The sequence below is a fragment of the Mustela erminea genome, chromosome 1 (genome assembly GCF_009829155.1).
Source record: "Mustela erminea isolate mMusErm1 chromosome 1, mMusErm1.Pri, whole genome shotgun sequence".
In the NCBI taxonomy this organism is placed as follows: Eukaryota; Metazoa; Chordata; class Mammalia; order Carnivora; family Mustelidae; genus Mustela; species Mustela erminea.
Window position 1 is genome coordinate 79851519 of NC_045614.1, and position 17059 is coordinate 79868577.

General features: G+C 38.7%; 1 protein-coding gene across 9 annotated transcripts in view; it reads left to right on the forward strand.

Moving 5' to 3' along the window:
- Positions 1-17059, forward strand: part of THRB (thyroid hormone receptor beta) — a 381519-nt gene that overhangs the window by 87501 nt on the left and 276959 nt on the right. Inside the window, exon 1 of one of the 9 annotated variants that reach the window (XM_032328733.1) lies at positions 7116-7212. The exons of 7 other annotated variants lie outside the window; for them this stretch is intronic. The gene's annotated coding sequence lies outside the window, so the exon portion shown is untranslated. Of the gene's footprint in view, positions 1-7115; positions 7213-12984; positions 13103-17059 lie in introns of those variants that run through there. One more of the 9 variants, XM_032328659.1, reaches the window with a different exon arrangement.

Consider the following 17059-nt stretch of genomic DNA (forward strand, 5'->3'; position numbering starts at 1 on the left):
GGGGAGAAGCAGGTCCCCGCTGAGCAGGGAGCCCAACATGGGGCTTCATCCTAGGGCCCTGGGATCATGACCTGAGCCGAAGGCAGATGCTTAGCCAACTGAGCCACCAAGGCACCCCATCAACTGGTAGTTTCTAAACAGGTAGTTGTAATATGGAAACTAAAATCATACCACTGAACTTTTGTATTTCACTATATTAAAATCTATTCATTTATCTTATACTTTAAATGGATATTTTACTCAGGCACAGTATTGTAACATCATGTGCTGATCATTTAGAAAAAATTGGTTCGATGAGTAATACAGATATAGATACATTTTGTCATACAATATTCAAGGTTCTGTTTACTATATCTCCACTGATCTCAGAAAACTCTTCAGATATTAGGAAACCGTCAAGTCCTCCATGGTGGATATAAGTTTTCCAAACTTCTAATTTTCATTTGAAAGCTTGAAATTTTATCATTGACAAAAATTGTTGTCAGTTGTTCCTTCATTCACTTTTGAGAAAAAGTTGTTCAAACACCCAAGTCTGAATAACCATAATTTGTCTCTTATTCATTCTTTTAAGAAAAAAAAATTTTTAATTTTTATTCAATTTATTTTAAATTTTTTAATTGTGTTATGTCAGTCACCATATAGTACATCATTAGTTTTTGATGTAGTGTTCCATGATTCATTGTTTGCATATAACATCCAGTGCTCCATAACATCAGTGCCCTCCTTAATATCCATCATTGGGCTAACCCATCCCCTCACCCCCCCTCCCTTCTAAAACCCTCCTTTTGTTTTCCAGAGCTCATAGTCTGTCATGGTTCATCTCCTGCTCCAATTTCTTCCCCTTCATTTTCCCCTTCCTTCTTCTGATGTTCTCCACGCTATTCCTTATGTTCCACAAATAAGTGAAACCTATGATAATTGATTTTTCCTGCTTGACTTATTTCACTTAGCAAAATCTCCTCCAGTCCCAACCATGTTGATGCAAAAGTTGGGTATTCATCCTTTCTGATGGCTAAGTAATATTTCATTGTGTATATAGACCATATCTCTTTATCCATTCATCTGTTGAAGAGCATCTCAACTCTTTCCACAGTTTGGCTATTGTGGACATTGCTGCTATGAACATTGGGATGCACATGGCCCTTCTTTTCACTACATCTGTGTCTTTGGGGTAAATACCAAGTAGTGCAATTGCTAGGTCATAGGGTAGCTCTCTTTTTAATTTTTTGTTTTGCAAAAGTGGCTGCACCAACTTGCATTCCCACCAACAGTGTAAGAGGGTTCCCCTTTCTTCACTTCCTCTCCAACACTTGTTTACTGTCATTAATTTTGGCCATCCTAACTGGTATAAGATGGTATCTCAATATGGTTTTGATTTGAATCTCCCTGATGGCTAATGATGATGAACATTTTTCATGTGTCTGTTAGCTATTTGTATGTCTTCTTTGGAGTAGTGTCTGCTCATGTCTTCTGCCCATTTTTTGACTTGATTATCTGTTTTTGGGGGGTGTTGAGTTTGAGAAGTTCTTTACAGATCTTGGATATCAGCCCTTTGTCCTGTAGGTCATTTGCAAATATTTCTCCCATATTACTAGAATTCATACAACAGTTCAGTAATGTGGCAGGATACAAAATCAAACCACAGAAATCAGTTGCTTTCTTATACACTAACAATGAAAGAGAAATTAGATATTCAATTCCATTTACAATAGCACCAAAAACCATAAGATAACTTGGAATAAACCTAACCAAAGAGGTAAATTATCTATATTCTTTTTTTAAATTTTTTATTTTTTTATTAACATATAATGCATTATTAGCCCCAGGGATATAGGTCCATGAATTGCCAGGTTTACACACTTCACAACACTCACCATAGCACATACCTTCCCCAATGTCCATAACGCCACCACCCTCTCCCTACGCGCCTCCTCCCGGCCACCCTCAGTTTGTTCTGTGAGATTAAGAGTCTCTTATGTTTTGTCTCCCTCCTGATCCCATCTTGTTTCATTTATTCTTTTCCTACCCCCTAAATCCCCACGTTGCCTCTCAACTTCCTCATATGAGGGAGATCATACGATAATTGTCTTTCTCTGGTTGACTTATTTCGCTAAGCATAATACCCTCTAGTTCCATCCATATTGTTGCAAATGGCAAGATTTCATTTCTTTTGATGGCTGCATAGAATTCCATTGTGTGTGTATATATATATGTGTGTGTGTGTGTGTGTGTGTGTGTGTGTGTGTGTGTATACATCTTCTTTATCCATTCATCTGTTGATGGACATCTAGGTTCTTTCCATAGTTTGGTTATTGTGGGCATTACTGCTATAAACATTCGGGTGCATGTGCCCCTTCGGATCACTACGTTTGTATCTTTAGGGTAAATACTCAGTAGTGCAATTTGCTGGGTCATAGGGTAGCTCAATTTTCAACTTTTTGAGAAACCTCCATGCTGTTTTCCAGAGAGGCTGCACCAGCTTGCATTCCCAGCAACAGTGTAGGAGGGTTCCCCTTTCTTCGAAAGGGATCTATATTCTAAGAACCACAGAACACTCATGAAAGATATTGAAGAAGACACAAAAAGAGGGGAAAAGCATTCCATGTTCTTTGATCAGAAAAAATGACGTTCTATGAAGAAAGCAGGTAGTTCAGCTCACAATTCAATCATCATACTTTCATACGCAACAGAAGTGCTATATTCATACTATTTTGTCACTCAGAATATTTTTTTAAAGTGGTCTAGTATTGAGATTTAATTAAAATCATTTTTAAAAGATTTTATTTATTTATTTGACAGAGAGAGAGGGATCACAGAGAGGCAGGCAGAGAGAGGGGAGAAGTAGGCTTCCTGCTGAGCAGAGAGCCCGATGTGGGGCTCGATCCCAGGACCCTGGGATCATGACCTTAGGTGAAGGCAGAGGCTTAACCTACTGAGCAACCCAGGTGCCCTAATTAAAATCATTTTTATTACTTTATTAAAGACACTCTTGAATGAAACTGGCTTTTTTGGTTTTAGTCAGACTAGAGTGCACATGCCATGAAAGACACAGGAACTGTTCATGCCACTGGTGCTGCTGCCTCAATCCATGTTAAGTCCCACAGGTTTACCCGCCATTGATTTTGCACTATCGGTGCAAATGTCAAGATGGTGGTAAAAACAAATAATTTTAAAATTTTACGTAAATAATCCCATCCTGTGCGTGTGCTTTGACCAAGAATTTTTACATGTAACATTATGGCGTTTTTTTTAGAGATAGATCTAAGTTTATGCATATAGATCTAGTTCATATATTACTTTTTAGATTTTTTTGAGCCACCTATGTGCCCCTCTAGTTCAAAAATTTTAACTACTATGTTATATTTATCCCTTTGTTCCTATATTGGTGGATATTTAGGTTATTTCCAACTTTTCACTGTTGTGAGTATTTCCTTAAGCAAGAATCACTCTACGGACACCTAGGTGGCTCAGCTGATTAAGCATCCAGCTCTTGATTTTGGTTCAGGTCATGATCTCAGGGTCATAGGATCGAGCCCCACATTGGGCTCCTCAGCAGGGAGTCTGCTTCTCCTCTCTAGCCCTTTGCCACTTCCCCTGCTCATGCACACACACTTTCTCTTTCTCTCTCTCAAATAATAAATTTAAAAATCTTTAAAAAAAAAAATCTTTAAAAAAAAGAAAGTCACACTAGGTTTTACACCATGATGTGGTCTTCCCAAACCTAAAAGTATACATATACTCAGTTTTTCATATCTAGATTATGAAATTGTCTTTAAAATGGCTCTATCAATTTACAACCTAATATGGTTCTTAACTGGTACTCTCTCTCTAGGGGCATTTTGGCAATGTGTGTGAAGCACTTTTTTGAACCAGAAATTCCAATTCTGGGAATTGACTATGAAGGTCTTTTGGCTAGGAATGAATACGAAGTTATTTTTTTTATAAATTTGCTTATGACTATTTATAAAGTAGAAAATCTAGACAAAAGCTTCTAGATAGTTGACAAGAATATATTGTGGTATCTATTCATGGATATTGGGTGACCATTTTATATCCTAATTTTATTTAATTGATACATGTTATTTTATCTAACTATATCAAAGTGGATGATGGAAGTACAGGTAATTTTTTCTTGTGTGTGTGTGTGTGTGTGTGTGTGTATTTCAAATTTTCTTGTGTTATTGACAGCATGTTACTACAAAAGGAGAGAAAGAGGGGAGGGAAGACAGACGGATGGATGAGTGCATATATTTTGAAACGTCATCCCAAACTAAGTGTTAAGTGAGGCCAAAAATAATAATAATAATAATAACAGTACCCAAATTTGACACAGCTTTGGAATGATTTTTAAAGCCTCCTGAAACCCCTAGAGACTTTGATTTGGTGGGGATGGGGATCATTGAGTCCTGAAATGCATAAACCTCACACCTGCAGAAACTGCAGCTGATTCCATCTGACTTGCCTGCATTGACAAAAAATAAGGAGTCTTGTCCTTTTTAATATTTGGCAGGCAAAAGTGATAAGCAATGGCTGGGGGAAGTTCTGGTGGTGCCTTCTTCTCCTGGAAGCTGGAAGCTGAAGGCAGGAGCCTCTGCAACCACATCCTGGGGCAGGAAGGAGCCCTCTTTCCTGCAAACCTGTGGCAGACTTTGCTTTCCTCTCCTTGGCATTGGCAACCTGCCCTGAAGCAGACAAGGTCAGGTCTGCAGGTGGTTGTTCCAGGTGTTCCTCCTCAGTTCTCTCCCAGCCCTCCTTTCTCTATTCCCTAGCATTTGGGTCAACTTCCTCTGCAAATTTGAGCATCAGACCTTGGGGTGAGCTTGTCAAGACACATATTCCTAGCCCCCCCAACCCCAGAGCTTCGGGTTCTGTAGGTTCATTTGTAATAAGCTTCAGGTGACAAAGCTTCTGGCCGGCCCATAGACTGCACTGAGGTAGAGACAGTAAGTAGACTCAACAGAGAGAGCCAGCCAGAGACTCAGGGGCTGAACAATAAAATGTTATCAGAGAGGGAGACAAACTGTAAGGGATTCTTAATCATAGGAAACAAACTGAGGGTTGCTGGAGGGGAGAGGGGTGGGGGGATGGGGTAACTGAGTGATGGACATTAAGGAGGGCAGGTGATGTAATGAGCACTGGGTTTTTTATAAGACTGATGACTCACTGACCTCTACCTCTGAAATTAATAATACACGATATATTAATTAATTGAAATTAAATTTAAAAACTAAAGTAAATAAGAAAGAAAAATAAAAAGAAACCACTCAGTATTTTCTGGAATGGGTAAAATAGAGAAAAAGTATAACACCAAGTTTCAGTGAGAACACTGAGGAATTTGAATTTTCATATATTGCTGATGGGAGGGCAAAAGTACGTTCACTTTGGAAAACTGTTTTGTAGTTACTTATGAAAATATTTACCTACTAAAGGGGTAAAAAAGTTATTCACTAGAATTCCCATGATATGGTCATTTAGAAATGCAGATGTGAATGCAGTAGTTGTTAACAGCATTAGTAGTGGGAGTGGTAATAAGAATAGCAATAGTAATAATACAGGTAGCAGTAATAGGAAGATTAATAATGAAATCACACAAATAAACAAGAGCTGGTTTTTCCCTCATGTTTTGATGAAAGTCTCAAACATGGTATTATTGCCAAACCAGAGACAAGATTTCAGATGCAAAAATGTTATGAAATCACAAATTTTAAAGATGTGTCTTTAAATTGGATGTATTACATTTTTAGTGAAAGCAAGGTCTTTAAAAACATGCCAAACCTTATGATCCAGAAAAGGCTTTCTTTTCCTCCTGCAAGGTATTATTTATCTTTTATTAATAGGTTCAGCCAAGCCATTTTTATAGCCTTGCATATTATCAAAAAGTGTTTTTATTTCTCAATCTAACTACTCCCTTTCTCAACCTATTGCATTAATTCTGCCTGTAGCAGCCAAGTATATCCTGAAGTCTAGATAAAAGAGATTTTTTCAAAACCCCATTTGTGTTTTTCCTTTTTGTGTTAAATTATAAATACGGTAATTGGCGGTTAATGAGATGTAAGTGCTGTAGCCTCAGACTCTTTGGGTTACTCATGTCTCTGCACCATTTTCATCCGGCCCTCATTTTCCACACACCAGACCTATAATTATGACAAAATTTATCCGAGCCAGAGAATATTTTGTTTTTCCCTGTTGCTACCTACAGACCGTAAAGTTATGGAAAACGTTGAATATGCAAAATTAATTTTAACCCTCCCCCACCCCAGGAAAAATTCTAAGGGGCAACTTAATAGGTATAATTAAAGTTGTGTGCATTGTAGATTTCAGAGATCACTGAGGCATCTAGAAAGCATCTGATCTAGCAGTTTGACTTTCATATCAATCCCATTTTGTGATGAATTACCCCAGCTTACAGAAGCAAAATATACGTGAAGCTGGGATTTGAACTGGAGATCTATCTGGTCCTAATTCCCGTGCCTTGTCGAGGGGGTTTGACAGGTGTCTTTTGCCTCTCTGAACAGTGGTTTGTTGTTGTTGTTGTTTTTCAGTGTTCCAAGATTCATCATGCTGTTTGCCAGCCTACCTTGAACTCTTTCATCACCTGGTTTTAAATGTATTTAATAAGCTTTTAAGGCTCCTTTATATTTGATTTGTACATTATCTTTTAACAACAGTGTCCTTGCACCAGATGTTTTGATGTACTATATTTACACATACACCTGAGTGAGGAAGACATGTGCGTTTTGTATTGTTAAAAAAAAAAAAAAAAAGATCCCGGTCTCATGTTTATGTTGAAAATGTCAGTCTTTGTTTCCACTCAAGTGCTAATCTTTCTAAAAATGTCCCTCACATTGAAGGACATCCAAAAGGCAGTAATTTATTAGAACCTTGGGTTCAGATTACAAATGCATTTGGCTAGCTCAGTGTTAAAGTTCAGATTATCTCGGAATTATTTTAAATATTTTTGCAGGAGACTGACTAGTTTACTAACGCATTGCCTCATAACCCTCCGCTAATAACCACCTTGGTTTGTGATGGTTAACTCCAAGGGCTCAAGCAAGCTCGCAGCGAAGGTAATTTGCTTCAGTGTCTGAAGCTGTCATATGATGTCTTTTCCCTAGGATGTGGAAGAGTTGACTCAGAAAAGGAATTTGAAATGGAGTTTTAGACCCCACTTTATTATTTGCACAGAAGAGTTGAAAAGAAAGTTCTGATGAGGTAACGTCCTCCCCTCTCTGCCTCCTTTTTTGTAGCTAGTACTTCCTAATTATTTACATTTAAACTGGAGACCAGTAGGATGATGTAGGGGAAAGAATGTCAGTGTGGGAGTCGGGCTACCTGGGATGTAGTGCCGGCTCTGTCGTTCAACTCATGACCTTAGACAAGTCATTTAGTTTCTCTGGGTGTTGGTTTCCGTAAGTGAGAAAGTGACACAAGGTCATTCCTAAGCTGTAGAGTCTGTGTACATGCGCATTCTGCCAAGAGAAGCTAAACTAGCTAGAAGACAGCAGACCCAGCTCTAGGTTAGGCAGACGCTGCCTCCCTATTTCTAACCTGTTGGCAGGGTTGACTGTGTGGACAGCAACTTGTGCTTGCTTTAGTTAGGGGTTTGCTGCTACCACCTCGAAATTCTTCATAATTTTGGAACGAGATCCCTGCATTTTCATTTTGCTCAGCACCAAAGTAGGTAACAGGTCCTGCCTTTTGATGATATATTTCTTACCATTGTGTTGCTCAGCTCAGATTGGTCGCTTTGCCACCATTGTACCTTTTGGGTAGAGTAAGGGGAGCAAAACTTGGCAAAAATGAATGTGTGGAATTTTGTGGTTATTTTCAAAGACCTGAGTTTTTGTTTGTCTACGTTTTCCTTTCTCTATGCCTCCTTGCCTTACCTTGTCCCGAGGAGGGATAGTATGGTCTTCTGGGTGACTGTGTGAACTTCTGGTTTCACACAGGTAAACCGTGTGTGTCAGCTTCTATGACTCATATCTTGGAATCTTTGTAAAGCTGTGTTCAGTCCCATTTTCAACACATAAGGGTTAATTCCTGGTATTTGTCACTAGGTATTTTCAGTCTCTCCACTCTGCATCATTCTTGTCATTGCCACATAATCAGTTATAGTACAATATAGAGGATACTTGTGGCTTTGAATTTTGATTTTGCTGTCAATTTTTATGTTTCCAGAGAAGTTACAATTACAATGACTTGATAGACTAGAGGGATGACTTCTCCTCCAATAGCTGCTTTGTTTTGACCAAATGAGCTCTCCTTCACCTTTGAAAGTAGAATAGCCACCCTAGATGATGAGAGATCAATGCCATATAAAAGGAGCTGGGCTAAAATGCACATTCATGCAAGAACCAGCTTCACTGTGCACATTTACATTGATAAAAATTACCCTGTGATTGCAAAGGGACATATGTTTTCTTCATTTGTTCATTATTGCATGCCAAAGGATGAAAGAGCGAAAGAGACAGAGAAAGTGTTTCTGTGTGCCCATCGATAGGCTGGATATGGTTTTACATTATGAGCCTACTTTCAGAAATGTAGAACAAATCTCTAAGCAATGAAATGACCAATTTACATATCACATCCAAGATAATTAATTGCTTTGGTGGGTTATCCCCAAGTGTCTGATTTCAAAGCTTCAAAAATGCCAAACCAATCCTCAAACACTGGTTTTGTTTTGTTTTTTTTCCTTTACAAATCCAGTGTTCATCATCTCCCAAAAGGCTGTCTTTTTGCCCTCAGTGAATAAATTCTACTACTTAAAACCTGATAGCAACTTTTAATTATATTAACAGGATCTTAATGTTTTAAAATATTTTTTTTAAAGATTTTATTTATTTATTTGACAGAGAGAAATCACAAGTAGATGGAGAGGCAGGCAGAGAGAGAGAGAGGGAAGCAGGCTCTCCGCTGAGCAGAGAGCCCGATGCAGGACTCGATCCCAGGACTCTGAGATCATGACCTGAGCCGAAGGCAGCGGCTTAACCCACTGAGCCACCCAGGCGCCCTGTTTTAAAATATTTAGCTAGTCTTTTTCCTCAATAAAACTGAAAGAGACTATATGTCAAATACTTTTTTTCTTTGTATTTTTTAAAGTTTTAAATAAATTACAGTTAGTTAACATACGGTGTAATCGTTTCAGGTGTATGGTGTAGTGATTCCACACCTCATTCGATGCCGGGGACTCCTCATGACCTGTGCTGAATTCGAACTGCTGCCTTGACTCCTGACTTCTAAATTGGGGAACATGTCATTTTTATTTTTGGGGTCATATAAAGTAGTGTTTTGACTCATAGTTATGCTTAAGAATAGGAAAGCAACAATTAATACATTTTTTAAGGGAGTACAATTGGTCATCATTTCTGGTACTAATAACAAGAAAAACGGCACTCCCAGCTCCTGTTTATAAGTTCTTTCTGTGCAATGGATTGGACTGTTCTAGCAATAAATTAATAGCTTTGAAACTGTGGGATTTTAGATGAAAAGAACCAAAGTGAAACTCCTCAAGTAATTAGATAAATGGATTAGTTCCGTGCATTTTGTTTCAAAACAACTTTTTGAACACTACAAAGATTCCAAAATAAAAGCTGTAAAAGCCTAACTACACAGTTTACCTATGAAGAAAAAGAAAATGAGAAGTTCAAGTATTCACTGAGTAGAGTATAATATCCTGTAATGTCCCTCCTCAGTGACATCCAAGAGAGGAGGGCACCCATTCAGTATCTTCTTATAAATGTTGGTATCTTATGGAGAGTGACCCTAAAGGTGCCAATTAACATCATAGTGATAACTCCTGGCAAGTCTGTAAGATGACATGTTGTCTGATAGGACACTAGGCAGAAACACCTATAAGGGGAAGTGAGTACTATGGAATTTTACCCCTTAGCAGGAAACTCAGTGTTTGCATGTTTGGCTGCACCTTGGAATCACCTGGGCAAAGAAAGCAAACAAAAACAAAAACAAAAACAAACAAAAAAACTGGGTTCTGCCCAGAGAGATTCTGATGTAATTGACTTAGGGATTGGCCTGGGCATTGGAATTTTAGAAGTCCTCCCAGGTGATGTTAAGGAGTAGCCAGAGCTAAGAACCACGGTCTGAAGTGAGGTTTCTTTTAAAATATTTAACGGCTTTATTGAGATATAATTCACATGGTATCCTAGTCACCCATATAAATTGTACAATTCAGTTGTTTTGAGTACATTTAGTGTTGTGCTACCATCCCCACAGTCAATTTATAACATTTCCACTACCCCAAAAAGAGATCCATTAGCAGACACTCCTCCTTTCTCCCCCATTCCCACCCTAGCCCTAGGTTACCAATAACTTACTTGCTGTCTCTGAAGATATGCCTATTCTAGACATTTCATGAAAACGGATCATACAGTCTATGGCCTTTTGTGAATGACTTCAGTCTCTTGGCATGATGTTTTTAGCATACATATTATAGCACGTATCAGGACTTCATTCATTTTTCTTGCCAAATAATATTTCCTAGCATGGGTAATAACACATTTTGTTTATCCATTCTCCAGTTGATAGATATGTGGGTTGTTCTAAATTTTGGCCATTATGAATACTGCTGCTACAGACATTTTGTAAAAGTTTTTGCATGCACATATGTTTTAATTTCTCTTAGGGATATATCTAGAAATAGAATTACTGGGTTATATGTTAATTTTATGCCTAACTTTCAAGGAACTGTTAGACTTTTCCAAAGTAGCTGGGCCATTTTCCCTTCCTAATCAATGTCTGAGTTTTCCAGTTTCTCCACATCATTGTCAACACTTGTTGTTATCTTTTTGATGATAGCCATTCTAATGGGTGTAAAATGTTACCACTGTGATTTTGATTTGCATTTCTGTCATAGCTAAAGAAGTTGAGCATCTTTTCATGTGCTTATTGTCCATTTGTATTTCCTCTTAGGAGAAATGTCTATTTAAATCCTGTCCACTTTCTAATTGAGTTATTTGTTTTATTGTTAATGAGTTGTAAAAGTTTTTTATATACATATTCTAGATATAAGTTCTTTATAAGAAATATGATTTGCAAACATTTCTTCCATTCTGTGGGGGTTGTCTTTTCACTTTCTTGAAGGTCTCTACTGAAGCAGAAAAGTTTTTAATTTTGATAAAGCCCAATTTATTGTTACTTTGTTGCTACTGCTTTTTGCATTCTATCCAAAAAGACTTTATATAACCCAAGGTAATGAAAATTCTCTCCTACATTTTCTTCTAAGTGTTTTACAGTTTCAGCTCTACATTTAGGTCTATAATCTGCTTTGAGTTAATTTTTCTGTACAGTGTGAGAAAGGGTCCAACTTTTTTCTTTTGTATGTGGTGATCCTAGAGCAAGTTTTTAAAATAGTGTCTTCACTGATGGTTAGTGAACATCTTGCTAAAAGTCAGCGGTGTGGTGAACTTCATGGGGCATGGCATATGAGGCATCTATGCCAAAAATGAATTACCAGAGAGTTCCAGCTTCTTCTGCTCTTCCCAGGGAGCCCATACACTGGTCAAAATTCTAAACACACACTTGGAACTACCAAATAACACATTTACACTGAACACATATACACATTTACACATTTACATTTACTCTGATCAGTATACTGGAGTCTCCTTAATGGGTGGCAGGAGGTAGAGAGTACTTAGAAATTAATGAAGAGTGATAATCACCAAAGTTCTCTGAAGGAGTTATCTTCACCTTTGGGTGCTAATATACATATACACACTTAAACTGTAGTGTGTGACCTGTAAGTAAGGAAATATCCGGCTGAATGCCATGGTGCTATTGATGATGTTTCATTTCTTTGTGCTCTTACCTATTTGAATGAAAGAAGGAAACTCTCTGAAAATTATAAGTCAAATTACTTCCAAGAATGTGACAAATTGTTTTATCTGCAACTTCTCAGGAAAACAGCAGATAAACCATCCCTCAGAAAGCCCTTAAGTGAAATGTAGTCCAAAGAAGAGAGGTTTACCATCCATACCCACGGTTCTGTGCTGTTATGAGGGGAGGTAGGTCGGATTGGGAACAGTTCCACCAACAAGCAAGGAAACCACTATCTGTCAAGTCGCCAGACTGAGAGTCCAAATTTAGGAACAAGTCGAGTTCCTTCCCTTTCTTCAACTCTAAAAGAGATGATTCTTGTACAGGCAGGTGCATCTGCCACAAATGGCTTCTGTGTGCTTCTCTAGGAAATGGCTTCTGTGTGCTTCTCTAGGAAGGGAACAGTCATGACAAATGTCTTTCTATACTGCTGAGCTTAAGGAAGGCAAGTTAAGGTATGCTTTGGGGGATCATATTGAAACTTCTGTCACTTCCCATAAATCCCCAGGCAAATACCTTTTTAACCCAAGATGGCAGTAAGGGAAATGAGCACAGGATCTCATAGGCCTGGGTTCAAATCCTGACTCTACCACACAATCTGGGTAATTTTCAGCAAAGTATCTAACGTCTTTGAGCCTCACCTTTCTCTTCTTTGTTATGGGAATATAAAAATATCTATTAATGGGACGCCTGGGTGGCTCATTGGGTTAAGCCACTGCCTTCGGCTCAGGTCATGATCTCAGGGTCCTGGGATCGAGTCCCACATCAAGCTCTCTGCTCAGCAGGGAGCCTGCTTCCCTCTCTCTCTCTCTCTCTCTGCCTGCCTCTTTGTCTACTTGTGATCTCTCTCTGTCAAATAAATAAATAAAATATTTTAAAAAATCTATTAATGGTCATTGTCGGATAAGCTAGGATAAGTGTAAAATCCCTTCCTTGAGTTCCTTGAATTAATATATGTTATTTTCCTTCTCCCTTTTAATACCAAAGATATAGTACACTTGCAGTTTTAAAACTCATTTTTTGGGCCTTGAACCCAAAGAATGGAAAGGACCATTAGCCAACATGAAGTTGGATTTAGAATTTGACATGTCAGATCCCTCTCCTATATCATTCTGTTCCTTCAGTGGTCTGAAGGCCCTTGTTTCTTGGCAGGGTATAGGACGTCACCTCATGGGGTCTTCCTGTCACCCTAAGAAAAACATCCCTACTGTCCATGATTTTGGTGATTCATCAGCATTCCGGCAAACTACCCAGCTGTTTGAAACAGCAGGTATTTATTTTCTTTGGACTGAATATGCAAAGATGAAATGCAGCTGCCTGTTTTTGGAAAAGCTTTCTTGGTCTGTGTCATTTGGTTAGGTTAAGCACCGGAATGTGTTATGACCTTGGTCTACACACTAACCTTTCCCAGGTGCCTGTTTATGCGGCTATTTATGGGCCACAAAGCTGAAATGAAGCCCAAGTTTCCCTAACCTTGTTTTTGGAGAGGTTAATTGTTCAGCAGGACTATTCATGTGACTGTCAGTAGCAGGGAACATTTACCATGACAAGTGTGTGAGGCCTTGTGCAGAGGAAGTTATGAGGAGGCACGAAACTTAGCTTGCTTCTTCAAGGGACCTGGGGCATGTAATGCTCTACTTCCATTGCCTCTGAATGATGAGGAAAATACTGATCTCTTCTTCCATGGGCCTCCCTGTAATGTACTGAGGGTCATCAGCAAAACAAGAGACAGGGGAGGATTTTGCCCAAAGAGCAATGCATACTTCCAGGTGGTGACATCTCTATTTGTATTCCTATGGAATTCAGTTCAGCTGCTATCTACAGAACACTCAGAATTCCCTTAATGATGATGTGTCCAAAATGGAGAAGAACGAATTTAAGAAGCATAAATGAGTAAGCCTGAAAAGAAACAATAATTCAAAATGGATTTTAAAAAACAATAATCCAATAAGGAATTTAGCCCTTATTTTTACTAGGCCACATTATCATATATGTCCTTTTTAGAAACTGTGTGGATATAAGTAGAGATATTAAAAAGTAGAATAAACTACTTACTCTCCACATGAAGAGAGGAGAACAGAGGTATATATAAATTCCAAGCAGTATATGTTCCAAACCTCAAAATCCTTTTTTGGAATTTGGCCCGGAATATATAAATCTGGACATATAAGTACAAATGTTACTCATATAACTATAAATATGTAAGCCTAAACTATTTGATTTTGAAATGCAGTCTGTTATAACTTAGACACATTTAAATATACTCCATTTCTGTTGGAGTTCAGCACATCCCCTTGAAAAATGTAGGACTTTATAATGGGGAAAAAAGACATGGAGAACAATTTGAGGCTATTTTACATTGATAATAACTTTAAATTTTTTAGATGGAGAAGTCCATAGTGTGACTTTCAATTAAATCTAGAATTTACATTTGAAAAATATAACCAAAGCTTCAAGAAATTCAGCAATAGTAAAGTATTATGTAATTTCCCTGGGCTTGGAGAAAATAAAATGGGGATTTCCAGTTTAAACAAAATCTCGTGTTGTTGTAAGGATCAAATGAAAAGATGCAAAGAAGAATGCTTGGGGATGGGTGGCATCTTCAGCAGGCTACCAGAGGAGGCCATATAGCAGCGTGGTAAGGAGTCTTGCTTTGGAGCCAGATTGCGTGTATCCCAGGTTGGTTATCCCAAATTCCAATCTGATGGCGCTTGTATGGGTTCTCCAGCCTCTATGCACCACAGTATCCACATGTAGAAAAGGGAGCAGAATAATTGTCCTGACAACTGTATAGAGAAATCAGTTAGCACATGTAACATTGTCAGGACAATGCCTGGCATTTAAAAAGTGCTCAGCTGATGTTGGTAATGATGTTGGTGGTTGAGGTGATGATGCAGGTGTATTTGGGGAAAGTGAGAGTACGAAAAGGAAGAAGTATTTGTTTTTGAAGATATGGGATAAACAAGCTGACCCAATCTACTCTTTAAAGAGGCGTAAACAGAATACTAGAAACTCACTATATTTGGAAATAGAATGGAAAGGAATACCCAATTCGTATGTACATTCTAGGTTGAGACGTTTCTTGATGCTCGCAGAAATATTAGCAGCACTTAGTATAATTTACAAATGAAATATTTTGGGCAATTATTGCATATATACTATGGAGCCACAAAATTACAGTTTAAAAATGAAGCTTACCAAGAATTTAATAGTAAGTATCACAGAGATGATGAAATGATGATGTATGATAATAAAAGTTTTTATTGCCACAAATACGGGATGACGGCATTATTCAAGAACGGTAGGAAAACAGCCTCACTCCACAGAGAGAGGGACATCTCTTCACAAGACCTTTTCCAGAGCTAAGCTGTAATTATTCTTCATGCTTTTGACCAGATTTTGCCACCCGTTTTCTTTTCTTTTTTTTTTAATTTTTTAATTTTTTATAAACATATATTTTTATCCCCAGGGGTACAGGTCTGTGAATCACCAGTTTTACACACTTCACAGCACTCACCAAAGCACATACCCTCCCCAATGTCCATAATCCCACCCCCTTCTCCCAACCCCCCTCCCCCCAGCATCCCTCAGTTTGTTTTGTGAGATTAAGAGTCACTTATGGTTTGTCTCCCTCAATGGCCAAAAACTGCATCCTGGAAAGCCAGAGCCACCCAAACTTTTTTATGACTGTCGTCCATGTGCCTGCACAGTGCACTTCGACTCTGCCTGGGATGCCCCCCTCCCTCCTTGCTGCCACAGACACAGGCTGGGTAAAATGGCCCCCAAAGAGAGCCATCTTTGCTTCTCTACCAGCTGAGGGAACTTGTCTGTGGGCTATTTCAGATCTGCCAAAATTATTCCAGCAACACTTGGCAAAAGCCCAGGCTGTGAGATTTTCATGCTAAAAATGGAGAATTGGGGCCAATATTCTTACTATAATTTTCTTAATTCCAAGAGTTTAAAAATAAAATATATACATATATATGTATTCAGTAACAGGGCTGGGAAGCAGCTGGGCAGCCTGGCTGAGAGGCTGGATAAAAAGAGAGCAGCTGTGTTGGTCTTAAGCCTGAGCTGGCTGCATAACCCTTGATTTCTTTGAACTCTGGGCCTGAGGATTCAGGGCCATAAAACAAAGCTAACAAGTGTTGAGCTATCTAATTTCTTGTGAAACATAAAGAAGAGAGTTGATTGTTAGGCAGTTTGCAAATGGAAAGTATTGCAGAAATGCTTATAATAATACAAGGCTTATTATAGCGCTTTCCCAGGTTCGGGAACTACTGTAATGGGAAGGACGGCACATGCAAGACCTAACACGTCTATCAAAGAGCTGGTGGGATGTGTGCAAAAGTACATACTCTATTATATACGGAGATATCTCGTATGCGGATCAACATAATAAGTCTAGCTGGACAGATGCTTTAGTATAAGATAAGCAAAGCAAGCATGGGAGTGTTTCAAAGCCATTTATGCACAGGTAGACATAGCTAAAGTATGTTTTAGCTAGAGAGTAGGGATCAGGGGTGTGTCATGCCTGTTAGTATCTTCACACTACCTTACGACTATCAAGTGCCTAACATTCTGTCTGCGCATAGTAACTGACCAATAAATCATTAGTTCTTTCCCTTACCCCTAGCATTTTGTCATTAGTGGAGATGGCTTGAAGAGAGGGTCATGGGGAGTTCTGAATGCCAAGTGCACATAGTCTAAATAATCAGTAGTTTTACTTTGCAAATGTAGCCTTGAGATGATGTCACCCTATGTCACCCCACCAGATTGTCACCTTACATCATGCCTATGAAGATATATTTTTTTAAGATTTTATTTATTTATTTGACAGAGAGATCACGAGTAGGCAGAGAGGCAGGTGGGGGTGGGGGGAGCAGACTCCCTGCTGAGCAAAGAGCCCAATGCGGGACTCGATCCCAGGACTCTAAGATCATGACCTGAGCCGAAGGCAGAGGCTTAACCCACCAAGCCACTCAGGTGGCCCGATATTTTTGACCTGTCGTTGGTTATCTTTTATTCAGCGAGTGCTATAAAATTGCGTGTTGGTTCTACTACCTCTGTTACGGCCATTTACAGCATTCTAAGGTTGTGATTTCCTGTAGTGAACACCGCTGGACAGATTCTTACTTGTTGAGCATTGCTTATTGCTTCTGCTATCTTTATAAACACTGCCAAAAGTCTTTAATCCTCTCTCTTGGTCGAGAGCAACTTTGGGGTT